This window comes from Chrysemys picta, chromosome 3 (genome assembly GCF_011386835.1).
Source record: "Chrysemys picta bellii isolate R12L10 chromosome 3, ASM1138683v2, whole genome shotgun sequence".
Classification (NCBI taxonomy): Eukaryota; Metazoa; Chordata; order Testudines; family Emydidae; genus Chrysemys; species Chrysemys picta.
In genome coordinates, this window is record NC_088793.1 from 186,315,562 (window position 1) to 186,334,716 (window position 19,155).

Consider the following 19,155-nt stretch of genomic DNA (forward strand, 5'->3'; position numbering starts at 1 on the left):
CCTTACACTGTGTGTTCACAAAAATGATACACAAGATAAACTTGGCAAACAGACAGAAATAGTGGTATTTAATATTCATTAATTTGCCTGTGTGAGGACCACACTTTGAATGGCTTCTTTTCAGTAACTGAAAAAAAATTCTTTGGTTTCATGGACCTAGCACATGGCTACACTGAAATTGGGAGGTGTGACTGTGGCATGTGTAGACATACCTGAGCTAGCTAAGATTTAGCTAGATTAAATCTGGATCAAGTAACAATAGCAGTGAAAGCTCTGACAGCATGGGTGGTAGCATCGACTAGCCCTGCCCAATAGCAGAGCTAGAGTGTTAAAATGCTTGATGGTTTTGGCTTTTTATTATTGTTTATTATGTATTAGGATCAATATTTATTTAGTTATGTATTAATCTTTTATTAATTATTATTAATTTATCTGTTTATTTATTGTAGGCCAGGCATAGAACAAAGAATAAGTGTGCTGATAAACTCAAAGAGCATGGTGCCATGATTATGGAGGACTTCAGGACATTTCTGTTTGAGCAGAATTACCAAGTTATGTTATCTGTATGTCTATATAATGTAATGCAATGGGATTCTCAGAGGAAGGGGTGTGGATTTGTTGCTTGCTTTGCCTTCATGAAGACTCTGCACTGTTCAGTAGCCATGTTCATATTACACCATCCTTACTCTAGTTACATTGACTGCATATAGAGTTGAGGATTTATTCTTATGGTAGGTCTACACTTACCTCCGGATCCGGCGGTAAGCAATCGATCTTCTGGGATCAATTTATCGTGTCTTGTCTAGACGTGATAAATCGATCCTGGATCGATCCCAGAAGTGCTCGCCGTCAACACCGGTACTACAACTCAGCGAGAGGAGTACGCGGCATCGACGGGGAAGCCTGCCTGCCACGTCTGGACTCGCAGTAAGTTCGAACTAAGTTACTTCGAATTCAGGTACGTTAATATTGTAGCTGAATTTGCGTACCTTAGTTCGAAGTGGGGGGGTTAGTGTGGACCAGGCCTTAGATGGCTCTGTTTTATACTGGCTATATTTGAAACTTTCTCCTTAAGTTGCATCTCTGGTGTTATGGCATCACAATCAACAATAAAAACAACAAAACAACAACCAACCTGAAAACTGACATTTTTTTCATTGGTTTCAGAGTAGCAGCCGTGTTAGTCTGTATCCGCAAAAAGAACAGGAGTGCTTGTGGCACCTTAGAGACTAACAAATTTATTAGAGCATAAGCTTTCGTGGACTACATTTTTCATTGTTTGCTTTATCTGAAATCTGTGAAACTGAAGTGACTTTTTTCATTTCTTTTTTCATTGAAATTACTTTCCTTTTCTGACCCTCTCTAATGAAGGCCTTTAACTCTGTTTTTATTTGGTTAAAACTGAGGCCAGTAATCAGCAGCTATTTAAACATATGAATACTGAAGTTAGTTGTGACTTTTTTGGGAAGATAAATAAATCAGTCACATTCTTGTACTTTGGAGATTGTTTCTCATTTCAGTATCACATGTAGCTGCTTCTTCCATGTGCCTTAAAGCCTTAATTTTACATTTTGAAACAATGACATTAATCAGAATGAGACTCTCATAGACATGATTGTTCCATCCCATGGGAAATGGATCTCTTTCATGAAGTGCTACAGCCCACAGGGTAATGATTAAGGGGCAAGAGCCTTTGATAACATTTAATGACTCAGCAGTTAAATCTAATCCACAGGTGTCCTCAGGGCTGGCCCACAACATTTTGGCGGGGAACTCAAATGACGTCCCCATGCCCCCTCGCTTGGGCCAAAACTTTGAAAGGTCTCAATTCTGCCTTCTTCCTGTTCTACTCCTCTCATGGTACTGCTCTGCTACCTACCCCAATAAAGGAGAACTAACAACTTAAAATGTCCTGTTCAAAAATTTTAAGTAGCACTTAACTTTCAAACACCTGAACAGCAAATGTAACTTTTCTTGTCTGCATAGTAAACACTGTTTTTTTCATCTGTTTGAATAATCAAAGTGGTGCTTTCTGTGGCTTCTTGGTTGCAAAGATTTGAACTGCTTCCTGAAGGTCCCCATTCTGGGCCAGCTCATGCTCTATTGAGATGCTTGCAAGGCCTACCAGCCTCTCCTGTGTCATTGTGGAGTGTAGATGTGTTTTTATTAACTTCAGCTTGGAGAAGCTGCATTCTCCACTGGCAACTGTTACAGGAAGTGTTAGAAGTATGTACAGAGCAACAAAAGCATTTGGAAAGAGGGTGATTATCTTATTTGTGCACATATATTCCAGAACAGACTTTGAAGTTGATCCTGCTGAAATGTATCTTGAAAGGGCTTTCAGTTTATCACCTAAATCACTTGCATAAGTATTGTGCATGTCATCATGTGTCAAAACTGTCTCTAGTTCCCTGCATTGCTGGTGTAGGTCTTCTTCAGGTATAGTGAGGAGTTTTGGAATATCATACAACATCCCAAATATACTGCTGTGTTCCTTGAGCTGCATGAAACGTTCTTCAGCTGAGTGTATTGCACAATCTAGCACCTGGTTAAAGAATTCAACTTTGAATTGTTGTTTGGGGTCTCTTATGGGATAATCCTGTGCCTCGTAATCTTCTGTGACTCTTGTATTCTTGAATGGGTGGGAAAATAGCTTCAGTGTGAAGTTCTTCTGCCAACTTCTGTGCACTTTTCAGAACATTTTGAAATCCCTCATCTGTCTGGTAAGACTGTAGGTATGAGTTTGCTTTGTCCAGTTGTTCCATTGCTCCAGATATATCAAGGTCAACACCTTGGAGTCTCTTGCTTACAACATTTATTTCAAACAGTATGTCATGCCACAACACTAAACCACACAGAAATTTGAAGTTATGTATGGTTCTGGTGATTCCATTTCCCTCTCCCACTGTTCTCCCACGAACAGTTCCTGTCATAGCATTATCCTCCATAATGGCAACTATGGCATCATCTATCTTCCCAATTTGGTGTTTGATAGGCTTTATCGCCTCCACTCGATTTTCCCATCATGTGGTACTTTGATGCAATCTTCTCTTGATGCTGATTATCTATGGTGGCCTTTAACCTTAGTCTCATCTCAAGCTCTTTCCACCTATGGAATGCCCTCTGGTGATTTGCTGTCTTCTCATGGCATGCCAGATTTCTAGCCAGATTTTCCAGTCCTTTGTTCCTGTAGAACCTAATGTGGTTGGAACATTAGACTGGAAGAGTTTGCAACAAAAACAGTATTCAGCGTTCTGGGTTTTGGGGTACATAAGCCATGGCCTCTCCACTTTGTCACCATTGGGATTTCATGCTGTTGTGGCAGCTGACAAGATGAAATTATCACCCTACAACTGTGTTAAGTCATTGGTACCTTCTTAACCCCAGGCAAGAATTAAGTAACAGTAATACGCAGCTGATGCAGGGTTTTCAGTTACAGCCAATTAAGAAGAACCGGTGAATTATTACACACATAGGCACCAACTTTTCCCGGTTTCAGTGGGTACTTGACACACACACCCTTCCCCCAGCCCTGCCCCGCTTCCACCCGCCCCCATTCCAACCCCTTCCCCAATGTCCCCACAGCAATTCTGCCCTCTCCCTAACTCTATTGGTCTCTTTCCCCAAATCCCCGTCCCGGCCCTGCTTCTTCCCCTAGTGCACCACATTCCCTCTCCTCCCCCCTCCCTCCCAGCGCTAGCTGTTTTGCAGCGGCAAGCACTGAGAGCTTGGGGGAGAAGCAGGGACATGGCGCACTCAGGGGAGGAGGCAGAGGCAGAGGTGAGCTGGGTTGGAGGGTAGAGAGGGGAGCTGCTCATGGGTGCAGAGCCTCCACCAATTTTTCCCCATGGGTGCTCCAGACCCGAAGCACCCACAGAGTCGGTACCTATGATGACACATCATTGCCATTTGGTGTCATTACAGAGTCAGTGGAGCAAGCAACCACTGGTAAATTATTGGCTGTTGTTGAAAAATACCCCTCCAGAAAAATGAGAAAATACCATTTACAAATAAACAGTTTTTTTGGTAGATAATCAGTGTCCCGACTTTTATTTTATGATTCTTCTTGTACAAAGTCTATGATCATTCAGCTCTGCTAGTGTTTAGAAAGAAAGCAACTTCTACTTATTCCTCTCCATCTATACCACAATAGGAATATATCCAAACCTGCTTGCCCTGATACAACTTAGAAGAGTAAAAGGGTTGAACTTAACTAATGGATCAAGTCATTTTACTTCAGGAAACAGCAATATTTCGGTGCCATAAATTTTAATAGTTACAAAAACTAAGTTTTGGCCCTCTAAGCTATGAGCCAACTTTAGGTGATATGTAAAGTGATATAAGCTAGATTCCCTTCAAACTAATTTATACTACCTTACACTTAGACTTCCCACTCTGTCAATGTGAAAGGGTATCTATGCTGGTCTAGATTACATGGTGAAGAGCTAAAGGAAAATGCAAATTAATATACCTAACTCCAGAAGCCTACGCCAACTTAGTCTCACTTCTGTATCAGTAGAGTAGATGTAAGGAAGTGTAATTGAGCATAATGGGGCTGATGGAAGGCAGTCTGACTAATACACTTTCACACATCCTATCAAACCAATGAACTATATCGACATACTTATTGTTATTGACATACATATAAACAATGATACATAACCCATTTGCAATATACAAGTGAGACCTTGAAACTAAGAATACTGATTTTCCTCTGCAAGCTTTGATCAGCTTTTTATAAACCATTCCCAGTTCAACTATAGGAGCCCAAAAATAAATACATTAAAGATAGAGGGAGACAGAGAGAGGAACACAACAAGGGATAATAGCATATGTATTCTAATTTCACCTTCTTGAACCATATTGTATGTAATCTTTAATCCATCACTGATTAAAGAATGACTATATACTTCTATGAAGATGGTAATGTAATTAAATGTCCTACTCTACTTGACAGTAATGAGGCTTTGGAAGGAGTATTGTATCCAGTTTTGGACAGTTTCAAGAAAGATATGGACAAATTGGAGAGACAAGAACAGGAGAACAAAAATGAATAAAGGTTTAGAAAACCTGACCTATGAGGAAAGGTTAACAAATCTGGGCATGTTTAGTCTTGAGAAAAAAAGACTTGAGGGGGGACTAATAAGAGTCTTCAAATATGTTCAAGACTGTTATGAAAAGGATGGTGATCAACTGGTCTCCATATCCACTAACAATAGGACAAGAAGTAATGGGCTTAATCTGTAGCAAGGGAGATTTAGGTTAGATATTAGAAAAAAAATCTTTCTAACTATAAGGATAGTTAAGTACTGGAATAGGTTACTGGGAGGCTGTGGAATCCTGGTCAGTGGAGGATTTTAGGAACAGGTTGGACAATGCCTGTCAGGGAGGTTTACATACAATTGGTCCTGTCTCAGCACAGAGGGCTGGACTAGGTTACATTTTACCCTGTTATTTTGTGTCGACATTTGAATAAGTCCTTTTTTAGAGGAAAAGCCAGGAGAACAGCATGAACAGAGCAGTTTAAAGTTTTTTCCCATCACTGAGGGCTTTTCTTTGTTATGGGGGTAAGTCCACCTAAGTTACACTACTCCATTTGGAGTCGATGTAGCTAGGGTCGACTTACCCCGGTGTCTTCACTGCACTGCATTGATGGGAAATGCTCTCCAGTCGACTTCCCTTACTCTTCTCGGAGAGCTGGAGTACCGAGGTCGACCAGAGAGCACTCTGTCTTCGATTTTTCAGGTCTTCACTAGACCTGCTAAATCGATCCCTGCTGCATCGATTGCAGCAGTGTTGGTCTCCCCATAGTGAAGACCACTCCTAAGTCTCCAAACCTTCAATTGACCTCTGTACGGGCAGTTCCTGGCACTTGGATGGGATCCCCCAGACTTCAGTGGGATTCCCCAAGTGCATAAGGGCCCGTCCACATGGAGTTAACTACAGGGCTGGTGCCTTAAACTGTGACAAGGACTCAAAATACTCCAATGCTGAGACTTTGATCTTGTGGTTCTCATGGGATGCTATATCTTGAGTATCAGAGGGGTAGCCGTGTTAGTCTGAATCTGTAAAAAGCAACAGAGGGTCCCACGAAAGCTTATGCTCCCAATACTTCTGTTAGTCTTAAAGGTGCCACAGGACCCTCTGTTGCTTTTTATATCTTGAGTGTATTCAGAAATGAAACTCTATTACTTTACAAGTTGCATGACGAACTATTACTAAAATGCTAAAAATCCAGTGACATTTAACTAACAAGTGATCATTCCAGTCATTATATGTGTCACATCCTCAGCAATATTTTTTAAGGGATGACAGAAAAAACCAAAAGACGAACCCCTGGGGGTTCGCAGAACGTTACAGGGGGATCACCAGAAAAATTTCACTAATGGCGGACAGAGGACCCCGGGCATTGGAGACAGCAGGTGGGACCCGGTTGCAGGGCAGACACCCCGAACCCCAGGGAAAGCGGGGCTGGGCAGTTGGGGCTGGCAGCCCTAGCCCTACCCCTGTCAGCGGGGGAACCGGCAGCCCGAACCCCAGCCCGAGCCCCAGAAAGAGCGGGGTGGGCAGTTGGGACATCCATCACACTGAGGAAATTTAAACTTAAATTCCTGAAAATATTCATTTTTAGGAGGGGGTTCATGAGATTTCACAATTTAGTGAAAGAGGTTCGCGGGCTGTTAAAGTTTGGGAACCACTGCCCTAATGGAAACAGCTGACTGGCACTCAGCATCTTCCCAAACATTAGAAAGCCAACAGCATTCAAAAGGGGGGATTATTAAAAGCATCGGAAATGATGGTTGTCAGATGGGAAAAAATCGCTCCTTTGATGCTTGGAATAGCTCCTGTTACAGCCCATTGTTTGCTTTAACTCCTTAAGTCAAATGCCTCAGAATGTGTAGTGTACTCCTCAGAAAGAGCAAATCTACGGCCTCTGTCTGAGCCTCATTCTTTCTATACATCAGATTAAATTCATTCTAGCAATCCAAGTATGTTTGTATGTGGACACAGATAAAGATATATGTATGTATATAATCTAGAGGGATATTTAAATAAATGCACACACCCATAGAAAGAAAGAAAGAAAGAAAGAAAGAAAGAAAGAAAGAAAGAAAGAAAGAAAGAAAGAAAGAAAGAAAGAAAGAAAGAAAGAAAGAATTATTTTAATATACCCTATCCCAGCCATTGAGCCTTGGGAAATAGCTATTTTAGCAATAATATAAAAAGAGCTGGTCATTTTAAAGATACGAGTTTTAATAATGGGATTTGATATGTCAGAGGCCAAGATCCAATCTCCTTGTAGGAGGTCAGGGAGGCAGGTATGGGAAATCATAAAATAAGATCTGGATAAGATTTGCTAAGTTTTTTTTAAACTTTCTTTTCATTGAATTTTCACACGTATTAATAAACCTTCTAATGGGAGCAGCAACTGCGTTAAACCTTTCTAAAGCTGTTTATTTTAGGTATTTCTAAGAAGCCTGCCACAGTGATATTTAAGTGCCAGACAACAACAATTAAATATGGCACTGAGCATGCTAAAAAGGCCAATATTATCACAATCACTCTCTGTTCCCAGAGTGTTATGTGTTTTTCCCCTTCTTCCTTTTTGCCTGTTATTCCCCTGGCACCACCCCAGCTGTGGGTTGATTTGGGAGAGAGGAGTCACAATGCATCAATCAGCATGAAGAAATCCATGGATTCCCTTGCACAGAGTATTTCTTCAAGGTGATCTTGAAGAAACAGACCGGTGTTTCTATTTTGGCTATCTAAAACATGAATGTCAGCTTCTCCAAATTCACTGGTGAACCCCTAACCATAACCTGAGTCCACCAGAAACTGGACTGCGGCCATGTGTGAAATCCTCACCTGTGGCTGCTTTGCACCATGTAAAATGGCCAGAGTAGCATAATAACACTATAAATGCCCTGGTTGCAGTCAAGGACAATTTCTGCAGCACTGGAACTGTAGAGACAGCTTTAAGGCTAACTTCAGAGGACCCCTTTGCAAGCCCTGGGGAAGGGGTGATCTGAGGTAGGGGAGGCATGATGGATGTGGAGCATTAGGATGCAGTGCTGTGAAGATTCTGGGCAGTGCTTGAGCCCATAGGGCACCCTCAGGAGTCTGCCATAACTTGGACAGGCCCGTAGGGCTGTCTACATTACTCTGGAACAGCTCAGGATTGGGAGGGTACAAAGAGGGCTTAAAACCACCTTAGTCCCTCTGGGACATGAGCGCTGTGCCTCTTAAAAGTTTCACAGAGGATTTCAATCCATGAGTTTATACCAATAAGTCATTAGCCAGTTATTATATAGTTAAGGGTGTGGAGTCACTGCAACACCTTGGGTAGAATTTTAACTAGTAATGCAGAGATGAAAGGCACCTTCACATTTTCCACAGCCCGTCTCCTGAGCCATCCATACTCCAAATCTGGAGGTCTCCATATAATGTCAGTATGAGTTTATCTATGCAATCCACAGATATTTCTTTTCTAAAGATGCTTGCAACATATGAAGCAAATCAACAAGTTCGAAATCAGAATGTGTTTTGCTCCATGAGATACCAAAGCACAAGTGCTTTTCAGCTAGATGACTTGATTTCTTTTGAGTCTACCAGAATATAATTCTATTTCACAAGCAGACAGCTTACACCATAAAGTGATATTCATCATGTCAGAGTCCTCTATGGTTCTTTATTAGAAGTCACTAATATATATTGGATATCATAACATCTAATACATACCAGGTATCATATGCTGGGGGCCTGTTACATTCACTGTAGCAAAGCCCTTTGCACAGGTGTAGCAGGGACTTTTTAATGATCTAACAAAATCACACTAGTGATACCCTCTCCTGCCTCATAAAAATATTATATTGTATATATACAGTATACACCATTGGATATAAAAACAAAATTAAATGCTCAGATATTGAAAGATTGGGTTCAATTATTTCCTTAGTAAAAGAGAATAATCATAACACAATGATAATTGTTTTTATTTTCACTTACATTATCAGATTATGTAATGTTAATTACTGCTAAAATTTGGTTAGGACTTTTCTCAAGTACATGTGGATTGTATCTAAAGATAGAATTTCCCTAGAAGCAATAGAGAGCAACAAAACTTTTTTTTATGGAAAAGAGATCTTCAGAATCTAAAGGATTGGACTCCTCTCTCTGTTCTGCAAAATGTTGTACAAAGGCTCAGCACACAGGCTTTCACACTATACATTTGTGCATACAGTCTAATTATAATCCAAGGAGATCAATTATAAAAAAATGTATTAGCACAATGTTATCTTACTCAAGTCAACTCCTACTATACTTAATGGGTGGTTGCTTGAGTTAGATACAGCTAAATCCATCCCTGGCATAACTCCACTGAAGTCAAATTCAACAGGGCGGAATTTAGACCCAAAGGCCTGATTCAACTTCCATTAAAACCAAGGAAAAGATGATAATTGACTTCTGTAGTATGGTAGTTGGATAAACCCCAGGGAAGGGATGGCAGGATTGGTCCCTGAGGAATATTTGACCTATTTCTTCAATGGTAGTGTTAGTCAAAGCCTTTATATACTTTTAAATTAAGGAAAAACTATTCATCAGCTCACACAAAGCTCTGTGAGCTTTGCATTTTGGAAACATTCACCTTCAACATGAATGTATGAAATGTTAACATTGTCAGTGATGCAAAAATGTAGATGGGCCAGATTGTGCCTTAGTGAAATCCAAATTTTGGAGATCCTATCTCCTCACAGAAAGGAGGTGGGTAAGCCACCTCCACTGTCCCAGCCTCCTGCCTCCCCATCCTATTCCTCACAGGACATTCGCCACAGGCCTCGAGACATGTAAGTGGGAAGTGAAGTAGAAAAATTATTTTTGTTATGGGAGTTATATATAAAAAGATATAAATATGTGTGTGTGTGTGAGAAAGAGAGAGAGAGAGAGAGAGAGAGAGAGCAATCTATTGGCTCATAAGAATGTGTGCATTGTTCATAACTTTGTAGGACCAATAAAGTTGTTATTGTACTCTGCAGCATCTTCCTAATTATATATCTCTTAACAGTTCCCCTCTGAACCCAACAGAAACAGCAGAGGCTGTATTAAGCTTTCCTCTGGAGCTCTCTCAATACAAGGGAGGTGCCTTAAAGGTGGATTCCTGATTGAGAGTCTCTGGCAACGCTGGGTAGAGGTGCAAGGGAACCAGAATTGATGCACTAACATAGAGCCACCACATGAATAGCCCTTAATGTATCTCCAAGATCTGCATTGCTCTCAGTGGATCCATGAGGTTTCTTCCATAGGGAAAGCAAACCTCATCCTCACGATAAAGGAATTCACAGGAAATGCCTTGATTTTCATGGCATGTACAAGTTTTTCCCCACACACTGGGGTCACTATGTGTCCCAATGTTTTTAACTGTTCCTTATTGCAGACAAAAGGACTCAGCAGGTCTGTTCACTGTCAGAAATACTGTAATCCCTCCTCACTCAGGTAAGAAAGCATCTGTCAGCCTTAAGTCTGTGGCTGCTTGTAATGAGTTTGAACATCAAAGAGTTAAACATTTCTGCAGCCCAGTTTCAACTATAATGTCAGTCATTGCCTACATTGTTGAGAGGCAGGCATTTACCAGTGATATGCAGGAAATAATACTGTGTGTATCTGATTATTCCTGTGCTCTGGATACTACACTATTATACTCAGACATTTACATCCAAAGTTTTCCTACACTTATGCTGACAAAGATAAACACAACTGTAACAAAAGAGTAAACTATTGATTTCTGGGTGTTTAAATGCAGTTCTCAGCTCACTTTAATTTTGCAAAATGCAATCAGTACCTTTATAGTAAGGCTGTTAAGAAATTAACCCCCATTCATTCCCACAAACTCTGGACAGATAACAAAGGTATCTTTTATAGAAGTTATCCACTTATAAAAAAACTGGAAGGGAGTTTTTGAAAAAGAAATTGAAAAGCTAGAGATGGAACTGGCTTTTTCCTAATCTCTCTGTCAAAGGAAGAGTTCTAGTGTTTAAAAATACAAAACAAAAACCAAGAACAAGTTTAACCTATGTGATGGAATAGACTTGTGTGTCCAGCTCCTCCCTGAGTACAAGGAAAGGAATTTGGTACAGTACACTTGATTTCTCTTACAGTAAGAATCAGTGGTTAAGAGCTGTAGTTTGATAGCTTCCACCAGATGACTAATTCTAATTACTGTGAGCATCTGAGGCACAATATTGTCTCACCCAGCTTCTCAAAGGCCTTTAACTTGATCTCTTCGGAATCAGTGGGAATGTTCCCATTTACTTCAGTGGGAAAGCACATAGGCCTTAGAATCATAGAATCATAGAATATCAGGGTTGGAAGGGACCTCAAGAGGTCATCTAGTCCAACCCCCTGCTCAAAGCAGGACCAATTCCCAGCTAAATCATCCCAGCCAGGGCTTTGTCAAGCCGGGCCTTAAAAACCTCCAACAGCCTTTCTGTCTACAAAAGTTTATTCACAGAAATACTCACTGGGGAAGAGCTGTCTCAATGACTTCATAAGGCCCAGTTGCAGAAGTAAGAATATTCAAAAACCTCAGAATAGGCTGGCTTAGCATTTTGTTTCATGTTTGTAGAAATGGTCCAGTTTTGAGAAAATACACGTTATTTCAGTTTTCACTATCCAAATACAATAATCTTTAATAAAATGAGGTCATGTAATTGAAAACCATATGTTTGTCAGGTGAGAAAATCAAAAATCATTAACTCAACATTTCATTCAGACATAGATCAGTTCTTGTTTTGGAAGAAGCAAACAATCCAATTTTTGTATAAACCAGTGCACAAGCAACCATTTCCTGAAAATGTCATGCTAAGGTCCAGAACCCAATTGTGACTTGTTTTACTACTTTTCACAACCTCTCCATTCATTTGAATCTTTTTCACACACCACCAGTTTGACAGACACATATTTCTAAAACGTTTTAATAATTTAGAGGACACAAATTTGCCTGAATGAAATTGAGGTCTATTTAAACCTTGTAAACATTGAAGATCACAAGAACAATTGAATGTGTGTGTAGTCTTAGTCTTTTTAATGACGCTTTTATTTTATTTCATTTCAAAAACAGCCCAGACATTTTACCAAATTATACACATTTTCTTGCACAGACACAGCAGTAGTTATTTTTATTAATTACTGTTATTTAATAATGACCAGTTAATACTACTTAGCATTTTCCATTTTCATAGTGCCTTAAAAAAATAGCTAATGAATCCTTCATCCTTTCAGAAAGAACTAACAGTATCTTCTATCTTTTCTTGAGCTGTAAGTGGCTTAGAATTTAGTCTCTCCAGTGAATCAATAAAAATCATGTTTGACCAATTTCAATTTAGCTACCATTTTCAGAAAATTATATACTTACTTGTATGTATATATCTGTGCAAGTAATTGTAGTCCAAAGAAGCAGGACAATATCGACTTTTTTCCTTTACTTTTTACCCTGTGCTCGTTTTCATCTTCTTGTTGATTTTGAAATTACTTATGCTATCCACCTCTAAGCTAATGCAAAGGTTTTAAGCAGACCTACACAACAGTGGCATTGCTTACACCCTGTAAAATACTGAGAAAGAATAAACAGAGATGCTGAGGTCAATAGAAAATTAAAAATAAAGGTAGACAATCCCGTGTTTGTTTGAGGGCATCATTTAGGCACAAGGACATTTTAGATCACATGTTTAACATAACAGAACTTATATAGCAAAAAAGACTCAAAAGTAACGAATACTACTTCCTATCATTCAAATCCTATAATATTCCACTAGTACATTTCACAATACAGCAAAACAACAACTTCTTTATGACAGAAGTAGGCATATTAGTAGCCTAGATGTGAACCAGATGATGCATTCTCTCATGATTCACCCACAGTCATGTACAGTAGAATTTCAGAGTTATGAACTGACTGATCAACCACACACCACATTTGGAACCAGAAGTATGCAGTCAGACTGCAGCAGAGACCAAAAAAAAAAAAAAAGGAAATACAGTGCAGTACTGTATTAAACGCAAACTACTAAAAAAATAAAGAGAATGTTTAAAAAAAGATTTGACAAGGTAAGGAAACTGTTTCTGTGATTGTTTCATTTAAATTAAGATGGTTAAAAGCAGCATTTTTCTTCTATATAGTAAAGTTTCAAGTTGTAAACTTTTGAAAGAACAACCATAATGTTTTGTTCAGAGTTACGAACATTTCAGAGTTACAACAACCTCCATTCCCGAGGTGTTCATAAGTCAGAGGTTCTACTGCAGCTTCTATGATACACCATCCAGCTTGGCTAGAGGGAAATCCTTGTTGTGTCATGGGAGATGGTACTCAAGTGAGTCCAGCCCATAGAAGAGAATGGGAGTTCAAACTACAACTCGCTTAAGGCAGTGTGCCAAAACAGGAAAACACATTTGAATGTTCAACTGACTCAAAATAAATTATTTTGGTTCAATTCAAACCAAATAAAAATATTTTGTTTAGATTTTCCCATTTTTTTGGCAATGGTGAATTTTTTCCATGGAAAATTTTGATTTTGCAGAAACTGCATTTTTCATTGAAAAAAACCTTTGGATGGAAAATTCCCAACCAGCTCTACTACCTAGATCCATTTAACACTCACAAGTGCTACCACAAGCATCTCCTGTTCTAATTACAGGCACAAGCTCTGGCACTCTCAATCGCCATTCTATTGACAAATACTGGCTTTTTAATGATGACCTCTGCAGTTTGCACCCAAAATATGGAATTTAATTCCACTATATTATGCATATACCCCTCCAAGCTGGAAAACTCATTTTAAACCCTCTTTGAAAATTCTCTAATGAAAGAACCAAAACGTTGTCTCACTGCAAAGCCTTAAATCCCTTTTCTTTATTTGCACTTTGAAAATTCTGATTGGAATTGGCATTCTGATCATGTAAATTTGTATTCACTGTTTAAAAGCTGTTGACTTGCATGACACAACACGGTCTTCATCTTGACATGCATGGCTTACTCTGGATAGCCATGGGATAAAAGAGTCACTTTGGGTTTGTGAGTCACTGACTGGATATAATTAATGTATACTTGCATATTCACAGTGTAACCCAGTGAATGTCAGAGTGACAGGGTGACATTCTCATGTTGTGCCAACAGCATTTCCTGTGAAATTGTTGATGGCATCTCTGTGCTCCAGAAGTTACTTCTGCTATTGGAAAAGTGACAAAATGGTCAGCAACAAATCAGTATGCTTTGTTTCCAACTGCCACTTGATAGCATCTCACTAAATTCTGTTTGGCAATGTGCCCAGAAGATCTAGGGAAAAATTGTCAGAGTAGCAGATCTGTTGAAAGTTTCAGTATGTTCAAATTTTAATTTGTTAAAGATAAGAACAGAAGCATGGTCTGGTATAGCTGTTAGGATTTTTCTTGCTTTCTTAATTTCAGCTCTGGTTCTTCTGACCATATATATTGCCACTCATAACCATATATAGATAATATTCTTAGTATTTTGATCCATTACTATGCACTATTCATTCTATTCATTACTATTCATTCAGATCTAAGTATTTCTTGCAATCACATTCTATTCTATCACTTTGGATTTTGGGACCTGTACTTTTCTTGGGGCGGGGTGGGAGTTTGGAGGCAGCTAAATTTTGCCTTCAAGCATGTGACGACAGATAGCAAATGTTTAATTTTTAGTGGTTTCTACTTTATGTTACAGATCTGTTATCAACCTCATTTTTTTTTCAAGTGGACCTTAGCACACAAGCTCTTTCTGCAGCAACAAACTGTATTTTTGGAGTTACATGTGAAACAAAGAATTAAGTTTATTTGCTTCAGAAGCCTTTGATTTAATTACCTTGATTTTTTTTAGATTAAAAATAGCTTGACTACAGCATTTGTTTTAAAGCAACACATTGTATACAAAAAAATCCATTGCATTTTCCTAGATTTTCTTTTAGGGCCAGATTAATACCAATACTTAGGTTATTCCACATGCACATTGGAAACACTCACAGAGTAAGGTACCCAGCATGAATAAACGGTGGCAGAATCTGCCAGAGAATAGTTAGAAAGAGCTTTTCTACTCCATCAGGTACAGATATATCATAGTGTGGGTTAAAAAAACCCCACCATTAGCCCATAATTTCACAGTAGTCAGTAGCAGCATGCAGTATGTAATCTTAGTTTTCTGATTCAAATTCACTTACACCATTTTTAAAAGAAACTAGATAGCAGGCATTTGATATCAAACATTCCCATATAGACACCAATGAAGTATGGTTCTACTGTAAATGCAAACATTTCTAACAAGGAGGCTGACAAAACAAAGCTTAGTCTTTTTTAAAAAAGCTTTGTTTTATATCACACCACCCACATCTCATGCATATTGCATTAATCTGGCCAAATTATTTTATTTCTTTGATGCAGATGCTGCCAAACCAAGAGATGTTCTTGAGAAATCTCCTACCTTCTTCCTTTAGAGACCAATCGTCAGGCCATGGCAGTCTCCTTTGATGTGCCCTAGCAGCCTGGAGTAATGGATGGAAGGACAAAAAATGCCTAGATGTGGGCAATTAAAATGATTAGGAGCATGGAGACATGTGTAAGAGGAGACTTGTAAAAGATTGGGACAGTTTAGTTTAGAAGGAACATGATAGAAGTATAGCAAAGGTAAACTCTCATTTAACCTTTTGTATGATAAAAGAACGAAGTGTCATTCAAAGAAATTGCAAGGTCACTCATTTAAAACCGATAAAAGGAAATATTGCTTTACATGATGCATGTCTAACCTGCTAAAATCTTGTCAAGAGCTTAGCAAGACTTAAAAATGGATTAGATATTAATGTGGATAATAAGACCAGCTACAGTTATATTAGACAGGATCTTAGAAGAGTGAGCGAGTCCTGGTAGACCGCAGGATGACTATGAGTCGACAATGTGACGCGGCGGTGAAAAAAGTCAATGCGGTCTTGGGATGCATTAGGCGAGGTATATCTAGTAGGGATAAGGAGGTGCTGCTTCCGTTGTACAAGGCGCTGGTGAGACCTCATTTGGAGTACTGTGTGCAGTTCTGGTCTCCCATGTTTAAAAAAGATGAACTCAAACTGGAACGGGTACAGAGAAGGGCCACTAGGATGATCAGAGAAATGGAAAACCTGTCGTATGAAAGGAGACTCGAGGAGCTCGGGTTGTTTAGCCTGACCAAACGAAGGCTGAGGGGGGATATGATTGCTCTCTTTAAATATATCAGAGGGATAAATACCAGGGAGGGAGAGGAATTATTCCAGCTCAGTACTAATGTGGACATGAGAACGAATGGATATAAACTGGCCGTGGGGAAGTTTAGGCTTGAAATTAGACGAAGGTTTCTGACCGTCAGAGGGGTGAAATATTGGAACAGCCTTCCGAGGGAAACGGTGGGGGCGAAGGACCTGTCTGGTTTTAAGATTAAGCTAGATAAGTTTATGGAGGGAATGGTGTAATGGGAACATGATTTTAGTTAAAGGAATAGCGTGCCATCGCTGGTAAATAGTATAATGGCCAATGAGGGTCTGGCTGGAGAATCTTGCCTACATGCTCGGGGTTCTACTGATCGCCATATTTGGGGTCGGGAAGGAATTTTCCTCCAGGGTAGATTGGCAAAGGCCCTGTAGGTTTTTCGCCTTCCTCCGCAGCATGGGGCAGGGATCGCTAGCTGGAGGATTCTCTGCTAATTGAAGTCTCTAAACCACAGGATTTGGGGACTTCAACAGCAGAGTCAAGGGGAAGGGTTGGGACGGCTTTGTGGCCTGCATCATGCGGGAGGTCAGACTAGATGATCATAATGGTCCCTTCTGACCTTAAAATCTATGAGTCTATGAGTCTATGAGAGATAAACCCTCATGCTTCAGGGCATAAACTAACCTAAGACTGATAAAGATTAAGAAGAAACTTCCTCTTTGAGCAGGTCATTGCTAATTTCCCATTGTGGGGTTTGTTTGAAGGCAACAAAAATGATTAGGGGGCTGGAGCATATGACTTATGAGGAGAGGCTGAGGGAACTGAGATTGTTTAGTCTGCAGAAGAGAAGAATGAGGGGGGATTTGATAGCTGCTTTCAACTACCTGAAAGTTGGTTCCAAAGAGGATGGATTTAGACTGTTCTCAGTGGTACCAGATGACAGAACAAGGAGTAATGGTCTCAAGTTACAGTGTGGGAGGTTTAGGTTGGATATTAGGAAAAACTTTTTCACTAGGAGGGTGGTGAAGCACTGGAATAGGGTACCTAGGGAGGTGGTGGAATCTCCTTCCTTAGAGGTTTTTAAGGTCAGGCTTGACGAAACCCTGGCTGGGATGATTTAGTTGGGAATTGGTCCTGCTTTGAGCAGGGGGTTGGACTAGATGACCTCCTGAGGTCCCTTCCAACCCTGATATTCTATGATTCTATGATTAATGTGATGTGGTGTACTCAGCAGTTTCTATGTCCTGTCCTAGCCTCCATGGCCCTGTGCCCTCAATAACATATGAAGGGATACACTGGATCTGAGTGTGGATGATGAGGTCACCTCTCTTTCTGTCTTTCCCAGAGCCATTGTATGGAGCACAATAACAAGAGCAGGCAACATTTGTCATTCTTTGTGCTGCTGATGCTCTATTATGTCTTAAAAAACAAAAAAGGGGTCTGTCGCTGACTACAATTTGGATGGAAGGACACAGTAGGAGTAAAACACTATACAGAGGTAATAGACTGATAATTTGGTGTAAAGATCCATGGAAATCTTATGTAAAGTGAGCACGATTTTTCTGTAATACTCATTTTGTATGCTCATTGCAAATGTTTATATTTATAGTAGAGCCGTACTTTATATGAGCTGGAAAATGCAATACAATCAAGAGTGTAGGAACAGATTCTGGGCTAAATGACACTGGTGTAAAACCACTGATGTCAACAGTTAGTTTGGATTTACAGCAATGTCAGTGACATCAGAATCTGTCTCTGAAGCTCCATCCCTAATTTACCCTGTTGTGAGGAACTGTGGGATTCACAGCATCATTGTTCTCCAATTTGTTTATTAGAGCCAGAACAGACAACGTAACTAAATATATGAGCTCACTATTTTCAATTAGGATCATACCTATTTATTCCAGTGATACAGGCATCCTTGCTTAGTTAGCAGTTAAATTGGCTAATAATACAAATCTCAGTCCCTACTGAATGAAGAAATGTTCCATTCTCTTCTGTTCTTACCCCTAAAATGCATGCATCTATCAATTCACTTCAAATACCAGCTACTACATTCTCTAGGACATCACTGTCTAACTCCTTTAACTGGTTCTCAGTTTCCCCACGTGCTCTTATTATATGGGCCTGTTCCTGCTGCCAATTAATTCAATATCAAACCCCTCCTACCCGCCCCCAACTTCTTGCCTTCCTTGGAGCTATATATTTACAATAGTCCCTCTTAGATGTGGATTGTCATACTATTGTTCTGAGATACTACTATATGTGATCTTATACATTTATCACAGACCGTGAGAACACATACTATAGGTATAAGGGCGAAGTTATTTTTTTCCAGATTGTCATAACTTTAACAGCATCATTTTTGTGCTTAAATTTATCTGTTTAGTATTTTCTAGAAGAAATTAGACATGATATTTTTCCTCTAAACATACCGTCAGCAGCCACATATGGGTTCTGCTGTTCTGAATAGCACTTTGATGCAAGTTATAATATAAGCTACATGATGGAATTGGGAAATAAAATGGAAATGATAATTTGGCTTCAGGTACTTACTCCAGCTGTGAAATTGTAAGTCAATTTAACTGTAGACTTTTGCTTTTAACTTTTATTTGACAACAACAATTTAGTCACCAAGAAACATTTTATGGATTGTCATTGCTAATTTTTTTTCTTTTAGGAAAGTGGATTTGAGTTTAAAGTAATTCAAATCGAGATTCTCTTATCTATCCCCAGAGTACACTAGTTCACAGAAGTTCCAACTATCATTTGGCATGAGTAAAGTGTGCAGGATTTGGCTCAGCAGAGGCACAGCATAACCCATAGAGGTGTATGTTTCCCCACCTTGGCCCATCAACATGCCTCAGCCATCTTCTGGAGATTCTGCCTCTAAAACCATGTGTTACATCCTCCCAT